This window comes from Hyperolius riggenbachi, chromosome 9 (assembly GCF_040937935.1).
Source record: "Hyperolius riggenbachi isolate aHypRig1 chromosome 9, aHypRig1.pri, whole genome shotgun sequence".
Classification (NCBI taxonomy): domain Eukaryota; kingdom Metazoa; phylum Chordata; class Amphibia; order Anura; family Hyperoliidae; genus Hyperolius; species Hyperolius riggenbachi.
Genome location: NC_090654.1, coordinates 229,780,951 through 229,804,782, shown reverse-complemented (window position 1 = coordinate 229,804,782; position 23,832 = coordinate 229,780,951). Strand labels below are relative to the sequence as shown.

General features: G+C 45.0%; 1 protein-coding gene across 4 annotated transcripts in view; it reads left to right on the top strand.

Annotated features, from left to right (window-relative positions):
• NUMB (NUMB endocytic adaptor protein) overlaps nt 1-23,832 on the top strand; it is a 173,177-nt gene that overhangs the window by 74,140 nt on the left and 75,205 nt on the right. For 3 of the 4 annotated variants that reach the window (XM_068254124.1, XM_068254127.1, XM_068254125.1), the window contains exons 2-3: nt 1,321-1,389; nt 19,889-19,934. The gene's annotated coding sequence lies outside the window, so the exon portion shown is untranslated. The remainder of the gene's footprint in view (nt 1-1,320; nt 1,390-19,888; nt 19,935-23,832) is intronic. The other variant, XM_068254126.1, reaches the window with a different exon arrangement.

The window sequence follows — 23,832 nt, the reverse complement described above, 5'->3', positions numbered from 1 at the left end:
GCATTCTGTTAGGTCCCTCGCTGTAGTACCGACATGCTGGGGTTTCTGCCATGAGATCCCCGACAACTGCTGTGGTTACTGCTACTGTGTATGCGTGGCACTTCTGCCTCTTTTGATTGTTTCTGTTGCCGGTTGCACTCTGCACCTGTGCAGTTCACGGAGACAAACTGCACAAAACACTGCTGGCCACAGGAGCATGATCAAGAGTGGTGCGTGACTCTGCTTGTGTATGCGCAGTGGCTCTGCTTGTGTATGCACAGTGGCTCTGCTTGTGTATGCGCAGTGGCTCTGCTTGTGTATGCACAGTGGCTCTGCTTGTGTATGCGCAGTGGCTCTGCTTGTGTATGCGCAGTGGCTCTGCTTGTGTATGCGCAGTGGCTCTGCTTGTGTATGCGCAGTGGCTCTGCTTGTGTATGCGCAGTGTGCTCTGCTTGTGTATGCGCAGTGTGCTCTGCTTGTGTATGCGCAGTGGGCTCTGTGTATGCGCAGTGTGCTCTGCTTGTGTATGCGCAGTGTGCTCTGCTTGTGTATGCGCAGTGGGCTCTGTGTATGCGCAGTGTGCTCTGCTTGTGTATGCGCAGTGTACTCTGTGTATGCGCAGTGTACTCTGTGTATGCGCAGTGTGCTCTGTGTATGCGCAGTGTGCTCTGCTTGTGTATGCGCAGTGTGCTCTGCTTGTGTATGCGCAGTGTGCTCTGCTTGTGTATGCGCAGTGTGCTCTGCTTGTGTATGCGCAGTGTGCTCTGCTTGTGTATGCGCAGTGGGCTCTGCTTGTGTATGCGCAGTGGGCTCTGCTTGTGTATGCGCAGTGGGCTCTGCTTGTGTATGCGCAGTGGGCTCTGCTTGTGTATGCGCAGTGGGCTCTGCTTGTGTATGCGCAGTGGGCTCTGCTTGTGTATGCGCAGTGGGCTCTGTGTATGCGCAGTGGGCTCTGTGTATGCGCAGTGTGCTCTGTGTATGCGCAGTGTGCTCTGCTTGCGTATGCGCAGTGGGCTCTGCTTGCGTATGCGCAGTGGGCTCTGCTTGCGTATGCGCAGTGGGCTCTGCTTGCGTATGCGCAGTGGGCTCTGCTTGCGTATGCGCAGTGGGCTCTGCTTGCGTGTACGCAGTGGGCTCTGCTTGCGTATGAAGTGTAGCGAGGGGGAAATCGGGGCCGTCGAACACACTCCAGATTCTTGCCAGAGGAGGCCTGATAAGGCTGTGTATAGGGCTTCAGGATACATGTACAATACAAGCATGGTTTCAGGCAATTTCTAAAATAACTTTTTTCTAAATCAATCTTCATTCCTTTTTTTTTTTCTTTTTCTTTTCTTTTTGCAGATTGGCAATGGTGGCGTAATTTTAGACCAAAATTGTACCTGAAATCTGAATGTCCTTTTTAATTAAAAGGTATTTATATTTTTATATATTCTGATTTGATGTTTATATCCATAGAAATATCTATATAAACACTGTACAAATATACACACCCTTTTCATTTATCTCTGTGATGTCCTCTATTTCATATATTCTCTCTTCCAACATTTTCAGTTTTTTCCTCAGTCAGCAGCAGCTGCTATTGCACTATGTTACCTCTGAAAAACAAAGGGCTGGTTCACATGGGCGATTGCAGCTAGTTTTACGCCAGCCACTGTGCTTTTCGGCTAAGCGCTGCCCATTCAGGTGAATGGCAGCCCTTATTCTATTGTTTTACAGTCATTTGTGCAAACGGCACATTCAGATCCTGATTTTTCCCGTCTTTTCAGCTGACATGCAACACACAGCTTCCGGGGTCTCTTACTGCGGCATCTATGGATCACCATAGAAAACCGTCAAATGCTTTTCTGTGCACTTGTAGAAAAGCATTTGACTGGGATGCCTGGCAGTTGCCCATGTGAGCTGCCCAAAAAAATGACACCTACTTACCCGGGGCGTTCTCCAGCCCCTAGCAGCCTCTATGTCCCTCACCGCAGCTCCACACTCAGCCGCTGGCTCCCAGTCCTCTCTACTGTGCAGAGGCCGACCTCACCTCTACTGCACCTGCGCGAGCGCTGCTGTCAATCACTCGCACATGGTGTGGTGTGTACTGCACAGGCGCAAAGCTACTGTTCCTGTGCAGTACACTCTCTGCACCATTGTGGAGCGGGAGCCAGTGGCTGAGAGCAGAGCTGCAGTGAGGGACATAGCAGCTCCTAGGGGCTAAAGGAAGCCCTGGGTAAGTAGGTGTCATTTTTGTGGGGCAGCTTGGGCATTCCCTATAAGCTACATGCACAAACTTGATGGAACTCGGCCCAGGTGGCCATCTTGACCAAGAATCCATGTCCCCTTAGCTTGTGTAAAGATCTGGCACATCAGATCTTTAACCACCCTGTCGTTCTATTTATTGCGGCCATCCGGCCGCGGGTGTTTTTTTTTGTTGTTGTTGTAATGTTTAACTTAGTGTAGCTAGCATTAGACTAGCTACACTTTCCCCCCAAGTCCCACGGGACTGTTACCCCACCCCCATTTGCCGCAGGCGATATTTACCTGGCCGCGATCCCACGATGGCCGAGACTTCCGCCATAGCTTCAGGCGTTGCTATGGCGACGATCGGGCATGACGTTCGACGTCATGCGCAGTTCCGATTGCTGCCATAGCGACCCCTGGAGGCTATGAAGAGGCTGCGCCGGCGCGGGCTGTATAAAACTGCGCGATCTGGGGGATCAGAGCAGGACAGCAGCGATTGGAGGGGTGATGTAGCTAGCTACACCCCCTCCGAAAATTTGGTGGAAAAAGACCCTCCAGGGGCTGAGCAATCCACCGTGGCGGTAGTGGACGATCTGAGTTTGTCATTACCGCCAAGGTGGTTAAACAGCAACCCCCAAATGCATTGTTCCCTGCCCAAGGCCCAGTTCACACTTGCAATTTAATGGCCAACAGATCCATGAAAAAGGGTCTGATTACCGGTCGATCGGATCAGTTTTCACTCCATTGCCATTCAGCTGCTTCCATTCCATTCCATCCCCCCCTCCTCCCCCCCCCCCCCCCCCCCCCCCCTGAACACTATTCCCAAAGTAGATTTTGCCCCTTCGAATGGTCCATTTCTTCACTGGTGTGAAGAAGCGTTCCGTTTTCTCATTGCCCCCAATGCAGCACTTCAGCTTCTGTTACCGGTTCGCTGGGCTCATCGGTCTGGAAAAATTGCTGCAGGAGGAAACTTGCGGTCCCGTCAGTGGATCATGCGGAAAGGATCCGTTCAAACGGGCGGATGTGAACGGATCCATAAGATAACATTGGATCCATTTGCATCCATTCCCTTCCAATCCTGGAACGGACCGGTTTTTAGCACTAATATGAATCAGGCCTTAGGCCTCTTGCACACTACATGTGATTCTGTTTTTTTTTTTTGTGTGTGTTTTTTTTTTATAAGATCCGATTTTTGATTGAAAGTACCGCTGCTACTTTTTTTTGTAATTGGAATTATAAATCGGATCGTATTAAAAATCGGACTTGCATGTAGTATGCAAGAGGCCTTACTCTGTCCACCTGAAGCTGCCACAGCATGCAATCCATCTGTACAGCGCTTGTTTCCCCCAGTGTATACACATCATTAGTCAGAAATTTAATAAGGATGTGCGATGCAGGTTTTGCCTTTTTCAGGATTTGATAAAAGCATAATTGCAGCCTTCATGGCACAGATACAAGACATTTTACATCTCAGTCCTGCATGTGAAGATAGCAGTGTGCAGGACCAAAACAATAATATTTTAAAACATTTTGAAAATAAGATGTAGAGCGGAACTAGCCCAAGATGAGATCAAGTTGAGTACTGTTTAGTTCAGATTGGGATTCTTTTCATCGGACATGACAATTATATATTCACAGCGTTCTGTGGCTGCCCTGGAGATGGTCACACATTTCTCTGCATTCTCTTTCTGCATGGTATGTGTTCCTGTTACAACAGCTCTTGCATCATCATTCCTTATGCAGTTGCTCACAATAGGATCACTTATTGCTCCATTGTTAAATGTAGTACTGGTGACCGTATAGGTGGCCACACACCATACCATTTTTTAAAAAATATCTTTTTATTTCAAGAATTACAATCAATTTTTCTGACTACAAAAATCTGGCCAATGTACCACACACATGTTACATTTTCCCCCAATTATGAATCACATTCAAGTGGCCTGGAGCGTTCTGCGCAGGCGCAGAACTATTGTGCCAGTGCAGAACACTCGAGGCCATATGAACGCAAGATGCTCTCGCGCAGGCGCAGTATCTGCAACGGAGGGGATCCTGGGTCACAGGAGCTGTGACGAGGGACTCCTAGCCTTCCCAGGGGCTGGAGGAAGCCTTTTTTCACTCTGGATACTTCCCTTTAAGTGAATCTTCACTCAATTTTGTTTGCTAAGATTACACTGCAGGAGGTGACAGGAAAAGTCTCTTGTGTATAATCTCAGCAAAATCAAACTTCAATAATGCTCATTGGAAACACAAAGGCAGAGTAGTGCAATAACAGTAAATGCAATGCCTCTGCGCCTGAGTTTAGCAATCCCATGTAATAATTTGCCTGAGTGACTGTGGATGGCATGTTCCCTAACGCCCATTGTTAAAAGGGCTTCTGGACTTCTAAGCTAAATAGACCATGTCCAGTGTGCTGCCAGAAAGTCAGTTAGGCATGTAGATAGTGATGTCATGGAAGAACAGCTTTGTACATTTACTTGGAGATCCAGTGCTGCTAGTAACCTCAGGAAACGATTGCATTCCACAAACTGTTTGACAGCTGATTTGGATAAATAATCTCTAGCATTGTAAGACCCCGTTTCCACTACACGCTGTGTGATGCGGCTACCAAACTGTAACCAATGAACGGCAATGGAACAGTTTCCATTGCGTGATGGTTATGTGGAGCGGTGAGGAGTGATCTGAGAATCTGCAGCATGCAGACATGCGGAAGAGATGCGAATGCAAGCGGAAGTGATGAGATGCAGCGAGGTAGCCACATTTGCATCATTTCGCTAGTGGAAAAGGGCCCTAACACTTTCTGTACTAAAAAACAGAAGGACACTTTAGAATTTTTTTTGATAAGGCTAGTACTACATGTACCTATGTTTATTTCATTATGTCACATGTCACTTTAGGTGTGCTTTAGGAATCTACTGTACATAACTTTTGTTGGTGAGTGAATTCAAAAACTATAAAGCATGAGTAGTCAGATTTACTGCCTGGAAACTACCAATTTTAGAGTGAGATCTGTATTGACAGCCTTTATGTATCTTTTGTGACAAGTTTTCTTTAACATATTTTTTCATTGGGGGAGACTGGCTGGAGGTCTGACGCCCGCTACTACCATGCGTTTGGCTGAACTATTTTGAACAATATCTGTCCAGTATGCTGGGTCGATTTCTTTAGATCAATTTTGCTGCTTCAATCTCTGTCAGATTCAAACACTATGATCGAAACAGCCTTGTATCAATGCAAATCGGGTAACATATGGGCACCTTAACTAGAGTGGATGTCTACGGCAATGGTGGATAATCGTTCTGTTTCTCTGATCTGGTGTTTCCAAAGACTTTGTGTAGTCAGAATCGCATTCAATTAAATTCAAGTTTCACATAGCATAGTTATCAGTGTCCTGAATCAACATGTGACATAGCATTGTGTGGTTAGCTTGTAAACCGCCTAATAGGCACAATTCACTTTTGCCCTGAAATCTGTGCTTTCCAACTGGAAGAAAAGTGAGGTCAAAGTAAACCATTAGTTTCCAGCTGTCGTTTTCTTGTGCAGATTATGTAATGAAAGTGAACATCTAGAAGCTGAGGGAAATGGTTTTCTTCTCTGTCCTCCAGTTTAATACATGTTGTAGCAAAGAAGAAATGGTGTGGCGAGTGCACTCATTAAAGGCCAGCCGTGTACCATAGACAGATATGATGGTGCAACATCCAGAATCAATAAGGGAATATCATATAGTTGTGTATAGCAGCAAAGCATTCCAGGAGCAGCACATCCGCTTAAAAAACTTTGAACCTTTAATATGTTTCTTAATAAAAAACACACATTCCAATGGTACTCAACGGCTAAAAAATGACATTTCCAAAAATACAAACAAAAAAATACTTAGCAGGTCACTGCAGGTTTTGGAGGTGCGGAGGTGAAGTCGACGGCCGTTTCACCCTGCAATTAGGGCTTTCTCGAGACCGAACACCCCATTAGCGCAGAGAGCAAAGCTATATAGTGTGCAGAGGCACCCCACCCACGCTGCTGGGAGCGGCTGTGACGCCAAGCCCCCATTCAAACCAACCAATGCCGAGCGCTGTGACAAACAGGTGGTTCCACTCACCTGTACAATTAAGGCGCTCGGCATTGGTTGGTTTGAATGGGGGCTTGGCGTCACAGCCGCTCCCAGCAGCGTGGGTGGGGTGCCTCTGCACACTATATAGCTTTGCTCTCTGCGCTAATGGGGTGTTCGGTCTCGAGAAAGCCCTAATTGCAGGGCGAAACGGCCGTCGACTTCACCTCCGCACCTCCAAAACCTGCAGTGACCTGCTAAGTATTTTTTTGTTTGTATTTTTGGAAATGTCATTTTTTAGCCGTTGAGTACCATTGGAATGTGTGTTTTTTATTAAGAAACATATTAAAGGTTCAAAGTTTTTTAAGCGGATGTGCTGCTCCTGGAATGCTTTGCTGCTATACACAACTATAGTTTAATACATGTTGACAGAAGGAAAGGAAGTATGCTAGCCTTGCTATTTTCTACTCCATAAATGTGTTGTCAAAAGAGGATAGTAAAGACTTCAGGACTCTCAATTATACTGTAAAGCTTTGTAGAGAGTAGAGCTGCAGTGTGTATTGCATGCTTCTGTACTGAGCTTCCATTGGCTGAGGATCTTTTAAAGTGGACCTGAACTCTTGCACAGGGCACAAGGAAAACCTAGAAAAATGCACCCTGTATGTATTTCGAGAGTTTAGCCTTTCTAATTCCCCCCTCATCTGTGACTAATCACATGAAATTTGATCTCTCAGCTGTGTCAGCTGGCTGTCTCGGCAGAGCAGCTAGTTTTGTAAACACAGGATGTTAACTCTGCTTTCATGAAAGCAGGAATTGGCAATGCAGATTTATTGCAGGTTTTGTATCAGCTATAACAAAGATTTTTTTTTTCCTTTAAAAGCTATTTTGCTCTTTCTTATCTTATAGAGCAAAGAGGAAATTCTGAGTTGAGGTGCGCTTTAACCTGCACTCACCTGTGGACAGTTCATTAGCAGCAGCTCTGAGATCCAAAGCAGTCTATATTGCCTCAGGCGACCAAGAAATATTTGACATGGTGAAACATGATTGAGAAGGCTAAACATTAGACTGATATATTGTAATATTTTATGTATGAATGTGTTAACTGCCATATGTGAATTGTGCTCTTAATTTTTGAGATAAGGAGTGTTTTTAGAACAAACTCTCAGGAATTCCTTTGTAGTATGTGGTTTGAATTTACTCACACAGTCCAGCATTTTCATTTCACTTCCATGGAAGTCGGATCATTAGTAAGCACTACCAAAATGCCTGCAGCAGGATGTTTAGCAAAGCTGGCCAGGCCCAGGCTTGTAGTGTGAACTAACATAAATGAGTACAATGGAGTGCTGCTAAAGCTGTGATGTGCCACTAAATGCCAGGAGTCATGTGAGGTGTAAATGACATACCTCCCAACTTTTTGACATAAGAAAAAGGGACATTTAACGAGAACCTGAGGTGGGCATTTTTGCAAAACACAAAAAGGAAACGGGCTATCTGACCCAGGGGGCTAGCCGGATCAGGTAGCCCCAATTGCCGCCACTCCTGTGGTCAGATATCAAGCACTTTAATTTTCAGTGACCTCTGGGGTCATGGCGCTGCAAGCTCTGTTCTGTGTGTCTCATCACAGAACCGAGTGTGGGAAGAGGCAAAGCTGCCCAATAAGATCTGGGGAAGGGGCGTTTTGCAGGAGTGCCTCTCTTGCAAGAGATGCCACCTCGCCTTAAGGTGGCTGAAAAGCTACATGTCAGCAATATTGGTGGGTGGGAGGCGGCGGTGACAGCAGGGGGGAGGTTGGACTTAGAGTGGCGCATAGGGTACAGAAGCATGTCATGGACCAGGGAACATGACTCTGTCCCATCTGCTCCGCCTCGGGTACACATAAACCATTCCTCTGCCTCGCCCCTAATCACACCCCTGCCACAAACCTAGTGAATCACATCATGAAGACTGAATAAGAAAATATGTAGTTTCATAATTCAAAACACACTGGTTCTCTCTATCCTGGTTCATTTACCTTCATATTAACATTTAAAAATAAGAAATAAATCGGATAGGAATAAAGTGTTTATAGTTAAACACATTTTTCAGTAGAAAAAAAAAAGACAGACCAAAAGTTTGGACACACCTTCTCATTCAAAGCGACTATAAACATTGTAGATTCACACTGAAGGCATCCAAACTACGAATAAACACATGTGGAAGTATAGTACATAACCAAAAAGTGTGAAATAACTGAAAATGTCATATTCTAGGTTCTTCAAAGTAGCCACCTTTTACTTCTGATTACTGCTTTGCACACTCTTGGCATTCTCTTGATGAGCTTCAAGAGGTAGTCACCTGAAATGGTTTTCACTGCACAGGTGTGCCCTGTCAGGTTTAATAAGTGGGATTTCTTGCCTTATAAATGGGGTTGGGACCATCAGTTGCGTTGTGGAGAAGTCAGGTGGATACACAGCTGATAGTCCTACTGAATAGACTGTTAGAATTTGTATTATGGCAAGAAAAAAGCAGCTAAGTAAAGAAAAACGAGTGGCCATCATTACTTTAACCACCCTGGCGTTCTATTAAGATCGCCAGGGCGGCTGCGGGAGGGTTTTTTTTAAATAAAAAAAAAACTATTCCATGCAGCCAACTGACAGTTGGCTGCATGAAAGCCCACTAGAGGGCGCTCCGAAAGCGTAACTCTGATCGCCTCCGGCGATCAGAATTAACAAGGAAGGCCGCAATGAGCGGCCTTCCTTGTTTCGCTTACCTCGTCGCCATAGCGACGAGCGGAGTGACGTCATGGACGTCAGCCGACGTCCTGACGTCAGCCGCCTCCGATCCAGCCCTTAGTGCTGGACGGTACTGTTTGTTCCGGCTACGCTGGGCTCGGGCGGCTGGGGGGACCCTCTTTCACGGCTGGCAAAGTGCCGGCTGCGTGTGCTGCTTTTTATTTCATCAAAATCGGCCCAGCAGGGCCTGAGCGGCACCCTCCGGCGGTAATGGACGAGCTGAGCTCGTCCATACCGCTAAGGAGGTTAAGAAATGAAGGTCAGTCAGTCCGAAAAATTGAGAAAACTTTGAAAGTGTCCCCAAGTGCAGTCTCAAAAACCATCTAACGTTACAAAGAAACTGGCTCACATGCGGACGGCCCCAGGAAAGGAAGACCAAGAGTCACCTCTGCTGCGGAGGATACGCTCATCCGAGTCACCAGCCTCAGAAATCGCAGGTTAAAAGCAGCTCAGATTAGAGACCAGGTCAATGCCACACAGAGTTCTAGCAGCAGACACATCTCTAGAACAACTGTTAAGAGGAGACTGTGTGAATCAGGCCTTCATGGTAGAATATCTGCTAGGAAACCACTGCTAAGGACAGACAACAAGCAGAAGAGACTTGTTTGGGCTAAATAACACAAGGAATGGAAATTAGACCAGTGGAAATCTGTGCTTTGGTCTGATGAGTCCAAATTTGAGATTTTTGGTTCCAACCACCGTGTCTTGTGCGACGCAGAAAAGGTGAACGGATGGTCTCTACATTCCTTTTTCCCACCGTGAAGCATGGAGAAGGAGGTGTGATGGTGTGGGGTGCTTTGCTGGTGACACTGTTGGGCATTTATTCAAAATTGAAGGCATACTGAACCAGCATGGCTACCACAGCATCTTGCAGCGGCATGCTATTCCATCCGGTTTGCATTTAGTTGTACCATCATTTATTTTTCAACAGGACAATGACCCCAAACACACCTCCAGGATGTGTAAGGGCTATTTGACCAGGAAGGAGAGTGATGGGGTGCTGTGTCAGATGACCTGGCCTCCACAGTCATCAGACCTGAACCCAATTGAGATGGTTTGGGGTGAGCTGGACCGCAAAGTGAAGGCAAAGGGGCCAACAAGTGCTAAGCTTCTCTGGGAACTCCTTCAAGACTGTGGGAAGACCATTTGAGGTGATTACCTCTTGAAGCTCATCAAGAGTGTGCAAAGCAGTAATCAAAGCAAAAGGTGGCTACTTTGAAGAACCTAGAATTACATATTTTCAATTTTCACACTTTTTGGTTATGTACTATACTTCAACATATGTTAATTCATAGTTTGGATGCCTTCAGTGTGAATCTACAATGTTCATAGTCATGAAAATAAAGAAAACTCTTTGAATTAGGTGTGTCCAAACTTTTGGTCTGCACTGTATATATTTACGTAAATCTGTTCATGAGTCCTGAAAGAGGGACAATTGAGGACGACAGAGGGACATTTCTTGCAAAGAGGGACAATCCCTGCAAAAAAGAACAGTTGGGAGCCATGTTTGAAAAGCTCCCCCAAAATACATATGTTAAATAAAGAACAGCTATGCAGTAAGTAAACGTAGACAGTTGAGATATAATTTCAGACTGCCCAGATAAGGTTTTTTAAAGACATTTGCACATGTGTATTGGATTTGCATTTAGCTGATTGTCATATATATCTAAATAGTTCTGCTTTCAAGATGATCTTAAGGTGGCCATACATCTAGCGATGATGGGCAGATACGATCAAGAGAATGCTCTTTCTCTAATCTGATCAGAGAGAGTTCTCTCAGCTGCCCATACACCGCAGGCCGATTCCAGATCAATGTCAGCATGAAATCGTTCAGGAATGGGTCTTGTGGCACTGCCTTGTCACCACTGTGAGTGCTGCTGGGGATTTGTGGTGGTTTATTGACACTTCTGGTTAGTTGGGTGCCAGATAACTGGAACTCTACTGTATTTGATATTGCCTACAAACCACTGCTGAGCTCGCGAATGACAGGGCAGCTCCCACTTGCACAATAGAAGAGTTTTCCAAACTCCACCCCTTCTTCCTCCTATTGGTTGTTAGAAAAGGGGTTGAAGCTGAGGGCCTCATAATGTGTAATATCAAGGAGAAGGAATAATAAATATTGGAGCGGTGGTACAGACTGTAGTTGCACATGTGAGTTAAGCTGGCCACTAACGGTCCAATTTCTTGCGAAAAATCGTTCGAGCGATCAGAAATTCTGATCGGACGAAAAATCGTTCACTACACCATCAACTAACCAATCATTGCTTCCTATCTATCACTACCACCAAGAAAATCCAAATTTCCGTTCGCCGAAAATTCATTCGGGCGACATTTTTTTCAATCGTTCATAATCGATTGTGTCCACCAATGGAGATCATTTACAACCAATCCGATCAGAATTTCTGATCGCTCGAACGATTTTTCGCTAGAAATTGGACCGTTAGTGGCCAGCTTAAGTTGATGGACATGGGTTGAGTGAAAGTGTATCGTAAGTATAGATGGCCAATGAGAGGCTTAAAATTTTGGCTTGCATGCAGTTTTAGGCCCGGTGCACACCAAAAACCGCTAGCAGATCCGCAAAATGCTAGCAGATTTTGAAACGCTTTTTCTTATTTTTCTATGGCGTTTTGCTAGCGTCTTGCGGATTGCTGCAGCGGATTTCAGTATAGTAGATTTCATATATTGTTACAGTAAAGTTGTTACTGAACAGCTTCTGTAACAAAAACGCCTGCAAAACCGCTCTGAACAGGCGTTTTTCAGAGTGGTTTGCGTTTTTCCTGTACTTAACATTGAGACAGAAATGCATCCACAATCCAAAAAATGCCTCACCCAGGCATTTTTCATTTCTGCAAAATGCCTCCCGCTCTGGTGTGCACCACCCCATTGAGATACATTGACCAAGCAGATCCGCAGCCGCAAGCGGATCTGAAAACGCCCAAAAAAGCCGCTCGGTGTGCACCAGCCCTTAATGGAAATTGTATGCAGCTTGGAATTGGGCCAATCAAATGCACAACTTGCCAATTTGAATTCGCCCACATCTTGCTAATTTGAATTTGCCCAGAATACTGCATCTCACAAAAGTGAGTACATCTCACATTTTTTATTTAAAGGACTACTGTAGTGGGAAAAAAGAGTTGATCTTACCTGGGGCTTCTAACGGTCCCCCGCAGATGTCCTGTGCCCACGCAGCCAGTCATTGATGCGCCGGTCCCCGCCTCTGGTTCACTTCTGGAAATTGTGACTTTAAAGTCTGAAATCCACTGTGCCTGCACGGCCAAGTCCTTGCTCCCACTGACGTCACCGGGAGTGTATTGCGCAGGCACAGTCAGTACTGGGCCTGCGCAGTACACTCCTAGTGATGTTAGCGGGAGCGAGGACGCGGCCATGCAGTCGTTTTTAAAGTAGCAAATTCTGGAAGTGAACTGGAGGCGGGGACCGGAGCATCGGTGAATGGCTGCGTGAGCACAGGACGTCTGCGGTGACCAATTAGTAGACCCAGGTAAGTTTAACATTTTCATTGGACAGCACTAAAGATATGACACAATGTTTTGTAGTCAGTGTACGGCTTGTATTACATTGTAAATATGCTGACCCATCAAAATAACTCAACACACGGCTATTAATCTCTAAACTGGCAACAAAAGTGAGTACACCCTTAAGTGAAGAACTTCAAAATTGTGCTCAAAGTTTCAATATTTTGTGTGCTCACCATTAGGCCTGAACGATTTTAGGAAAAGATTGAATTGCACGATTTCTGTAAGAAATTGCGATTTCGATTCAATTTACGATTTTCTTTAAATCAAGCTTTAGTACTAAATTTACAATGTACAGTAACAAGATCCTGATAAATCCTAATGTGCTGGTTTCAGGCTTAATGACTGGCTGAAGCTTGACTGACAAGCTCTAATCCTAGTGGCCCAGCTGATGAAAGTTTGGTGTAATAACAGCTTGCCCTGCCTGGCCCCACCATGTATTTTAATACATGTGATTGTAATACTTTCAGGGTGATATAATTATTGCATGCACGGCCAGGGGATGGGGTCGGGGTCTGTGATATTTCTGGCAAGGGCTGAACACTATGGACTGGACTTTATGAGGGCGGGGGCGGAGCTAGTCTGCGCGTTCTATGCGATTATTGCACAGAGCAATGCAATAATACATGCATCAAGGCAGCGGTGGCAGAGCCTTCTGTGATGTCGCTGGGGTATCGCAATGTCGGCTGAGGCAGTGAACAAGGACAATAAAATGCGCAGCGGACTCGGAGCCTGTGGACAGTATATGAGGGGGGCGGATACAGAGCAGCACGCAGCACACAGCTTCTGACAGCGGCAGTAGGTGGAGCTGTAGTGTACAGAACAGCCCAGCAGCCAGCTTCTCCCATCCATTGGATTTTCTCCCGTATGACGGCGAGGTGGTAGGTGGAACCACATGAACCAGCACAGTGGGCGGCAGGCTGTGGGGAAAACCGTGGCTTCTGACGATCACTAGATCGTCTTAACCGGAACCGCGGTCTCGGTTTAAAACCGCCAAACCGTTCAGCCCTACTCACCATTATTTTCCAGCACTGCCCTAACTCGCTTGAGAATGGCATGGCATTCACTAGAGCTTCACAGGTTGCCATTGGATCCTCTTCTACTCATTCATGATGACCTCACAAAGCTGGTGGATGTTTGAGACCTTGCGCTCCTCCACCTTCCGTTTTTAGGGTGCTGGGCAATCTTCTTATCTTAGGCCATCTTTATGCAAAGTGGCTATTTCTTTTTTAAGATCCTCAGACAGTTGTCTGCCATGAGGTGCCATGTTGAACTTCCGATGACCGGTATGAGAAAGTGTGAAAGCAATAACACATCTGCTCCCCATTCACTCCTGATACCTTCTAACATGACCTTGGAGAGGCAAAATGTCTAATTGGGCAGAATTTTGACATCCTCTTTTGTGCTTCAGACCACTGCAGGTTCTCATTAAATATGTGGACTAGTTGATTTGTGAGTTATCCTCCCTTCTAAAGTATGTATTGAAAAATGTGCTGCAGAAACAGATTTACCTCTTCCAGCCTTCCTCATCTTTCACACAAGTTGCTTTGTGCTGTGTTGTCTCACACTGTGACCAGCATTTTACACTTCTAGATACCTGACTTGCATTGACCAAGCACAGGAAATGACACGTACCATCTTCTTGTGGCTGCATGTGCTGAATCATGGTTTTGACAGAGTTTAGAAGTTGCAGAGAGTGAGCACATTTCTAAGAACTAAAGACCTGTTTTTCTGCAGGTTCACAACTGGTTTTCGTGATCCGCTTTCTTGGTCACATACTTGCTTGATTTTTGTTTTTTACCTAAATGTGTGTCATGACACTTAATCTTTGTACATACACTAGGCTTTTGTCGGCCAGTTGGGGCCATTTTTGCCGAGAATCTAGCCTGTGTACAGCAGCCACCGACTGCTCTCGTTGCCTTGGCAAGCAATCAGCCCGGTTGATCATTTCAGCAGAGTGTTGATTGAGGGCATTGTTCTCTTACTCATCCCGCCCACTCCTTGCTACTCCATCATGCACCACACTGCTCCCCCCTCCATAGCAACAGAACGTGTCACTAATTTGGAGGCCATCGATGTTTCTGTACAGCCTTGGCCCTGAACTGTCAAGTAGTGTCCGACATAAATGTGCTGCTGACTGCTGTAGAGCTAAGGTCCTATGAAGACTGCAAACGTCCGTAAAAACAATGTTGGGTGATGCATGCTAAAGGTTCCCATTAACATACCGTAGTGTGCTGTTTGATGGTTTGGCAACATCCCTGACCCTCTTTTTGCTCTCCAGACTCTTCCTTGTGCATCTTCCCTTTATTTACATATTTTTACATCAAGTCTGATCAAGGCACATGATTACAGAGAAGGCTGATCAACTGAAATGCAGCTAACAGATTACAGATGTGTAATAATGCTAAGAAACCGGGACAGTAAGCAGAGAAGAGAGTAGGGGCAGCTAGCAGTATCCACAGCACTTACTGTATGTGCTTTCAAATTGTTCATATGGTGAAGTAGATGTAAACTGTATGCAGGGGGAGTTGGCCAGGAGGCACAGAAGGCCTCTGTCATACAGGGCAAAGGTACGTGTATGGAGACACTGTGAGACCATAATTTATGAATAACCGCCTCTTTAAATCCAGATCTAGCCATGACGTGTAAGGGCTTGTTTCCACTAGGGATGATTCTGTGCGATTTTCTCACACTAATTCAGAATCGCAGCTTATTGAAATCAGTAGGCTGCTTCTGAATTCACGGGTGGGGAAAAAACTGAAGCACTGCTTCAGAATATCGGACAATGCATCCAAATCCCTATAGCCATGCATGGCACAGCTAGAGGGATTTGGAAATGTAATTGCACTGCACAATTGCCGGCAGCAATCTCTGAGACGGGTGGTCGGCTCTTGGAAACCCACCTTCAGGGCCCGAGCTTACTCTGTTTGTGTCCAATGCAGGTGGCTGTGTTTTTTTACAGAAAGGCGGCCTTCATAATTATCCCCACAATTTTCGGATCCATTTTTTTAACTTTTTTTTTTTTTTTTTTTTGCTTTTTCAATTCTGCTCTGTTTTGTGCGTTTTGCATGCGATTAAGACATGCGAATGAAGTTCATTTACTTGAAATTTAATGTAACCTTTACTTTGCGTGCAGTTTTTTGCATACAAATGCACATTTTCTGAATTTCCATTGACTTTTATTACATGCAATTCTCACATCATATGCAATACATTTTATTTATTGCAGCACTGTTGCCAATTTTCAAACTGCTAAAAAAATGAGACCTAAAATTTTGTACGAAAATGCAATTTCAATGGGATGCCATTTAAATACATTAAACTAATGTAATATCTCCTTACTCAAAAGCCCAATGAGTCTGAGAATGTAACTCGTTGGGTGGAGCTTGCGAGGTGGTGAGTGAGGGAGATCTGAAAGTCCGTCTGGCCAATGCAAGGCCTTTTACATATGCTTTTAAAACTGCATGAGTGCACTACCTTTCAATACCTTTGAAATAAATGGTTTTACTCGATATCTGCCATTTTTAGAGTTGTCTAGAGGTTGATGGTGGAAAGCAGAGTGGACAGAACAATGCTTTGAAAGTGACCAGTAAGCTGGAAAAGAATACACATGTTTTAGCAGCTCTATTGTATGATCAGCATCCCTTTCCGGTGAGTGCATATCATTGCTTGTGTGAGGTAGGTGAAAAACACAGTTGGCACAGCACCGTGGCACAGAGTAAGGGCTCGTTGACACTGAGGGTGTTTTTACCCTTTTTTCAAACGCGGACGATTCTCAAAACCGCCCTAAGAACGCTTGTGTAATGATTCTCTATGATGGGGTTCACACCTGAGCAGTTCATTTCCGATCTACTCAGAGAAGCGCTGCATGTACCATTTTTGAGGTGATTTTGCCTCAATGGAAGGTGTAGGAAAAACGCAAAATGCTCACAAAATTGCTTTGTGCAGCGACTGCGTTTTGCATTTTTTTGTGCTTTTCCGGGTCAAAGAGTTCACTTCCAGACTTGCGTCAGGGAGTGAATTACAAAACCGCTCGGGAAAAACCCTTAGAAAACCGCTTAGCACAAAAACGAATCGCCCACCCAAGCGCGGGGAATCGAAGAAAAAAAACGCCCACCGCTAACGGCCACACGAAAGGAATGAAATGTGAACAAGGCCTAAAGGTAGAGGGTTAAAACAGTTTTATGTTTTTGCCTGTTTTGATGATACTGAGAAGCTGAAATTACATTTAGGGTCAGACATTTGGGGCTGAAAGAGGGCTGGACATTTTGCTTTCTGTATGCAAATATGAGGCAGTCTAATCTTAATTTAAATTCAGCCATGGTTCTCTGGAAAGTAAATAGAAACAAAACACTTTTATCTGGCTCTGCAAGCAATCCTGGTTACACTAGAAAGCTGTAAAGTTCAAAGCTATTTATTTTTGTTAGGAGCTGAGTGAACCAGACACTGATATAGCTGCTGAGCACACTTCGCTGATCCGATTTACCTCAGAAAATTAAAAGAATATAAAACCTTAGGAAAGTCCAAAATACCATTGCTTGTACACCTATCTCAGTGGTCAGGAACCTTTTTGGCTGAGAGAACCATAAACTCCACATATTTAAAAATGTAATTCTGTGATGGGCCATACAATATGTTTCAAACTGGCACAGTGTGCATGCGCAGCAGAGGGCTCACACTCCTGTTGCCATGGTGATTTATATACAGTTGATCCTCCAGGCAGCAGGGATCCCATTCTACAAAGTCACTGGACCTGACAGGGTCCAGGGTGGGACAATTGGAGCGGCTGTTAGTTTTGGGGGGAGCGTGAGTAAATTAGTATTGTACGCTACAGCAGTAGCATGCCTACTCTGAAAATTTTACTTGCGCTTTCACACTAAGCTCCACTGCTTGCACAGTGTTGTTTATTGAATCAACCCCTACTGATTTGCATGTGAGCCACATGTAGCCATCAAAAGAGCCACAACTTGCTCCCGAGCCATAGGTTCGCTACCCCTGACCTATCTGTTGAGTTTATTTTGAATTCAGGTTTACTTTAACGTGTACCTAAGGCAGAAATACCTATGTGGACCCGCCAAATATTATAGACAAGGGCTTGCCGGTAATCTGATCAGGCTGTGCCTGTGTGAGTGTGACTGCAGTAAGCCGGAGCTGCTCCTGCATGAATGGCTCTGTGCTACTGCGCAGGCGTGTCCATGCTCTTGCCGTTACAGCATGGCCATGCTCATGCCAGAAGAGGAGTGCAGCCCCGATCAACTGGAGGGTCCGTAAGCGGTAACGAGGGGCCAGAGGACAGCAAGGGACGTTTCATTAGGATCCAGAGGCTTCCCTCTGCTTAGGGAAGTATGTGGGTTTTATAGATATATACGCCTTCGGTTCTCTTTAAGTTGAAATTGGGATCTTGCTTTATTTATCTGAATACTGTTAATTGATCTGAATATTTAATTAGATTTTCTGCACATGACCCCCTTAGTCCTGTTCAGAATGACTGTAAGTTAAGTGACTGCCTGAAAACAGCTGCGTGACCTGTGAGCTGAACAGTGACCACTTCCAGCAGCCAGCTTGATGGCAAATTCCCTACAGCAGCAATAAAAATATAATTAGTTGTGTGGTTCAGAGTACAGTATGCCCTGTGCTAACAAAGGCAACAGACTTTCACCCTTCCAGGGTTTCTACATTTTTAACTAAAGAATAAAATCTTCCATTTAGCATCCATAGATTTCCAGCTTTGGAAACCTGAAAATGTGAACAGGGTTTTGCCAGGGTGTAGAAAATATTTGTTTTAAAGGGTACTCGAGGTAACAAGGGACTCAAGATGGACATGTTTTTACAGTGCTAAGCATACAAATAACTACAATGTATTTGTTTTGTTTTTGTTTGGTTTTTTTGTTTGTTTGTTTTTTCTGCCTGAAAGAGTTAACATTCAGGTATGCAAGTGACAGTTTCTCAATGATAGGGAGTTACAGTCATAATACTGTTATTAATATGACAATACTGTTATTTATATGAGTACCTGCTGAGTAGGTCAATGGTTCATATATTTTAGCTTCTGGGACTCTGAAATACTCTGTCAAGATATGAGACACCAGAAGATTAAACATTCTTTCCTTAGCTGATACTCAAAAAAAAAAAAAAAAAAAAAAAAAACACTGCGGAATTTTGTGGAGTAGGAGTATGGATACAATTGTTTATCTCATCAGTTTAGTTTCCCCTCAGGTTTCCTTTAAAGTGTACCTAAACTCTTGCACAGGACAGAAGGAAAATATTGAAATGTACCTTGATGTATTTTATGTATTTATAGAGTTTAGCCTGTCTAATTCCCCCTCATATGTGACTAATCACACGTTGTAATTTGACCCCTCGCTGTATCGGCTGCCTGCCAAGACAGAGAGCTAATTGATTAACTCAGGATGTTAAAAATATGTCTGCTTCCATGAAAGCAGGAAGTAGATGCACTGCAGATTGATTGCAGGATTTGTTTTTCTTTTAGGTTATTATGCTGTTGCATATCTTTTAGAGCAGAGAGGAAGTTCTGAGTTCAGGTACGCTTTAAAGGACAACTTTAGCGAGAGCTATGTGGAGGCTGCCATGTTTATTTCCTTTTAAGCAATACCAGTTACCTGGCTATCCCATCGCTCCTCTGCTTCTAATACATTTAGCCATAGATCCTGAACAAGCTAACAGCAGATCAGGTGTTTCTGACATTATTGTCCGATCTGACAAGATCAGCTGCATGCTTGTTTCTGTTGTTAATTCAGACACTACAGCAGCCAAATAGGTCAGCAGGGCTGCCAGGCAACTGGTATTGTTTAAAAGGAAATAAATATGGCAGCCTCCACATACCTCTCGCTACGGTTGTCCTTTAATGTCCTCCCTTCTGCTGTGACACATGGGAATACGTACCGTGCTGCAAAGTCAACATAGCATTGTGCACTTGCAGCACCGAAGTCCTATGTTCAAGCACCTGCTATCAACATGGGGTTCACAATATGTGAGTTGTTCTATGTCCGTTGTAAAGCCAGGCAATTAAATACTTGCAATATGTGCTGAGTTAATAGAACACACATACTGCATGCAAAATTGCTAGACTTGCATGGCTTTGGTGCTTGAAAAAAGAAATTGCTGATGTCAAATAAAATTAAAAATAGATTATCAATGCCTAAGCATCTTAAGCTTTCCATTGCATACTGAACAAAGTATGTTTTGTTTTCTTTTCTCTGCGAATGCTTAAGAATGCCTGCATTGTGCACAGTCTACAGTGCATTCACTTAAAAGTCAAATAGATGTCCGTTAATAATAAACTCTATAAGGAAATGTATTTTTATGTCTTACAGAGATTGAACAAACAACTGGCATTAGCTGAAACAGCAGACTACGAAGGTAAATGCATAATTTATATACTATATAATATTGTATTAGGTCTTAATAGCCCATATATTAAATCTATACCAGTTCAATGTAGTTTACTCTTCTGAAATGTTTGCAAATGTATTTTAAGGCTATGTTTCTAAGGGCTTTATGGAGGCGTCTAGTCAATACGCTTAAAATGCATCTAGTGTTTTTCTTGTTTTTATATTCAATTAATTATGGGTTAAAGTGTACCTGTAACCAAAAGTGCCCCAAATGGGTAATTGTCTCATTAGAGGGAAGCCTTTGGATCTTGTGTCACCATGTTCCCTCCTCTGTCCCCCTCTTGTGTCGGCTTCTGTCCCCCTGTGTTCTTCTCTGTCTCTCTGTGTCCCCTGCCTGTCCCTCTGTGCCTCCTTCTGTCCCGCCATGTCTTCAGATGGCACAAGCCACATACCTGCAGCGGTTTTCTGCCAGGGCGGCAACTGGCAGGCTGCGGCTTAAACAGGTGAACCGGAGGAGAGAGGCTCCTGACAGGACTGCTGCTAATTGGTGTGCAGCCCTGTCAGTCACGGCTGCTGCTAAGTGATTGAATCTGAGGGTGTTTTAGGCTGAACCACTGTGCTGTCATTTGGTCAATCACTGAATTTGCTACCCATGATTGAATAGCCATACATGTCTATGGTGACCGTTGTGGCTTTATTACTGATGGTTAGACAAAGTACTTCTGACCTGGTCCCCGATACTTTAAATGTATTTTGCTCCTGTGCTGTGTGACTAGCGCACAGCGCCAGCCTCCAGCGGCCCCATTCTGACACCAAATATGTGTGGGGAGGAAGTGGCAGCTCTTCCTCCCCTCTGCCTGTCCTTACACCCGCCCCCTCCACTCGCTGCTATAGTTCCCCATATGAATCACTGCACAAAGGGTGCAGGGGAGATGCGCTGTGTGCAGTCTTGTGCAGTCTTATGTTAGTTGAGGTCGGAAGACTTTCCTAACTCAAATACCACAAGACCGCACACAGCGTGCTGTGTGCTGAGAATAATAAGGGGATCTATAGCGGCGAGTGGAGGGGGCTCAATTATGGACGGGCAGTGGGGAGGAAGAACTGCCACTTCCTCCCTGCACATATTCGACGTTCTGCCTCAGTCGAATATGATGACTGAGCAGAACGGGTGCTACAGGGAGCACGGGGGGGGGGGTTGCTGTGTGCTGGTGGTTAAGAACATTTCATTATTAAAACAGTATTAAGAGAAAAGGGAATGGGATCAGCAGTGCAACACACGGCAACGTAGATGCTGTACGATTGTGTGCATTGCCTTCCGAAATGCACAGCCTCCTGTGTTGGCTAGTGTAAACCAGGCCTAACAGTGCTGTTTTGGCAGCAATATTTCCTCCTCCCTGCAGTGTTATCCTGCTATAAAGCTGGTTTTACGCATACTTATTTTTATGGACCGTGATCAAAACTGCTAGGGATCTGTTGCCTCAAATTCCAGTAAATTTTAGCCACTATTGTTCCAAATATGAAGGCGTATGGTGGAAAATCTTTGTCACGGGGCAGGGCAGCCGTGGCTGGGAATCGATGGGCATATAGCTTTGTACAACAACGAAACATTTGTAAAGTGCTTTTCTCCTCTAGGACCCAAAGTGAATAAGCTTGTCTCACATCACCTGCACTGCATGGAGCCGTTGGTCACTGGAGTTTTAATCGGCCCATGATTAGATTTCTGTTGAAATAGAGTTTAGATTGAATGGACAAGGTCATAGAATTGATTGCTATTACTCAATCTTCAATTTGAAAAAAATGATTAATCACTTGTCATAAAAAATAAGTTATGAAATGGGAATAAGTCTTAAAGAGACTCTGAAGCAGTCTAAAATTCTACTTTTCACTGTTCCTCTAGCTTTAGCTAATATGAGCATAAATGAAATGCTACATTGCCACGGCAGAACGCTGTATTTAACCCCCCCCCCCCCCCCCAAATACCGGGGCAAAATCCCACGACCTTCCAAATCGTGCATTTAGCTGCCCGGGGAGGCGGAGCTTAGCGCTGTAGCTCTGCCTCTTAGCATCAATCCCCGCCTCTCCCCCACCCCTCTCAGTGAAAGAAGAGAGAGGGGCGTGGAGAGGCGGCCATCAGCGGGGATTGTCGCTAATGGAGGAAGAGCTAAGCTCTGCCTCTATCAGGAAGCACAATAGGGGTAAAGAGGCGGCCTTATTGGATAAAAGCGTCTAAAAACAGCTTAAAAACGAAACGATAATGAGGTGGTTTACCTCAATAATGAAATACTTGTGTATAACTAGAGATTTTTTTATTTAGCACAGGCTTTGCTAAATAAAAACATCTTTTGTTATACACAAGGATTTCGTTATTTCGTTTTTCAGCTGTTTTTAGACGCTTTTATCCAACCAGGGCGCCTCTTTACCTGTATTGTGCTTGGTTTACCCCCACACACTCTGTCTGAGGGGTGGTGACAGATCACCTGTGGGTCCAACCACAGTGGACGCCTGACCCCATTTTTTTCAAGGAGAGCGACCACATCCAGGTCCCGGCTGGGACTACCCCGAGTGGAGTCGGGTTTATGGTCTCCACCTGCTTTCTGCGGTTGGTTGCCCCTTGCAACCCCCCTTTGTGAGTAGTATTTTTGCATTACCACTATCCACCTGTATATCGACATATTACACTATTGGGTTCCCATTTTTTGTCTCCTATACCCTTTTCCCGCATGGTGCCGAGGCACCCCCACTGCATCATCTATCAGGAAGCGCTCCCCACATTTTGCCCTGGGGATTTGGGAGATTTAAATACAGCGTTCTGCTGCGGGAATGCGGTGTTTCACTTATGCACATATTGCTAAAGATAAATGAATAGTTAAAGAGTAACTGTTAGCCCCAAAAATGAAATTTAAATCTCTATTGCAATGTTTTATTTACTTTTTAAGGGAGCCAAAAAGGCAATGCAGAAGTTAAAAATCAATCTAATTTTTTTACTATGTAGCCTTTTCCCCAGGACGCAAAGCCGCATAACAGATACTGCTGAGCCTGCAGAGCATGCCCATGTCTTCCCGACCCCCCCCCTCTCCCCCCCCAGGACCAGGTGCCGAAATATTCTCACCCCAAACAGCTGATACGGAGAGAGAGCGGGAGCGGAGTACATCTACACACTTCCAGCGCCGCCACCGCAGAGCAGCCGCCGCCGTGCATCTCTCTCCTGCTCGTGATTCTCTCACATGTGACTCGGCGGCGGCTGCTCTGCGGTGGCGGCGCTGGAAGTGTGTAGATGTACTCCGCTCCCGCTCTCTCTCCGTGTCAGCTGTTTGGGGTGAGAATATATCGGCACCTGGTCCTGCTCGGGAGAGGGGGGTCGGGCAGACATGGGCATGCTCTGGATGCTCAGCAGTATCTGTTATGCGGCTTTGCGTCCTGGGGAAAAGGCTACATAGTAAAAAAATTAGATTGATTTTTAACTTCTGCATTGCCTTTTTGGCTCCCTTAAAAAGTAAATAAAACATTGCAATAGAGATTTAAATTTCATTTTTGGGGCTAACAGTTACTCTTTAAAAGTAGAATTTAGGATGGCTTGAGACTCTTTTTAAAAGGGCCCATACACCTAACGATTTTCCTGCCGATGTACAGCAGATTCGGTCACTGTGATCAAATCTGCTGTGAAATCGTTGCGCAATCATTCCCTTCGAGCTGTCCATGCAGAAGATTTTTTCTCGATCGCCGGCGGGTCGGGAGTGTATCGATAACGGCGTTCAAATGACCGACGCAATACAGCGACAATACATTACCTGCTCCAGCCGGCACGTATCCCCGCTGTCACCGATGTCTTCTTCTCCGCTGGGTTCCGCGTTCCAGTGCGGCTGGCTTCACGTCCTGTCCCGGCAGGAAGTTTAAACAGTAAAGTGCCCTCTACTGTTTAAACTTCC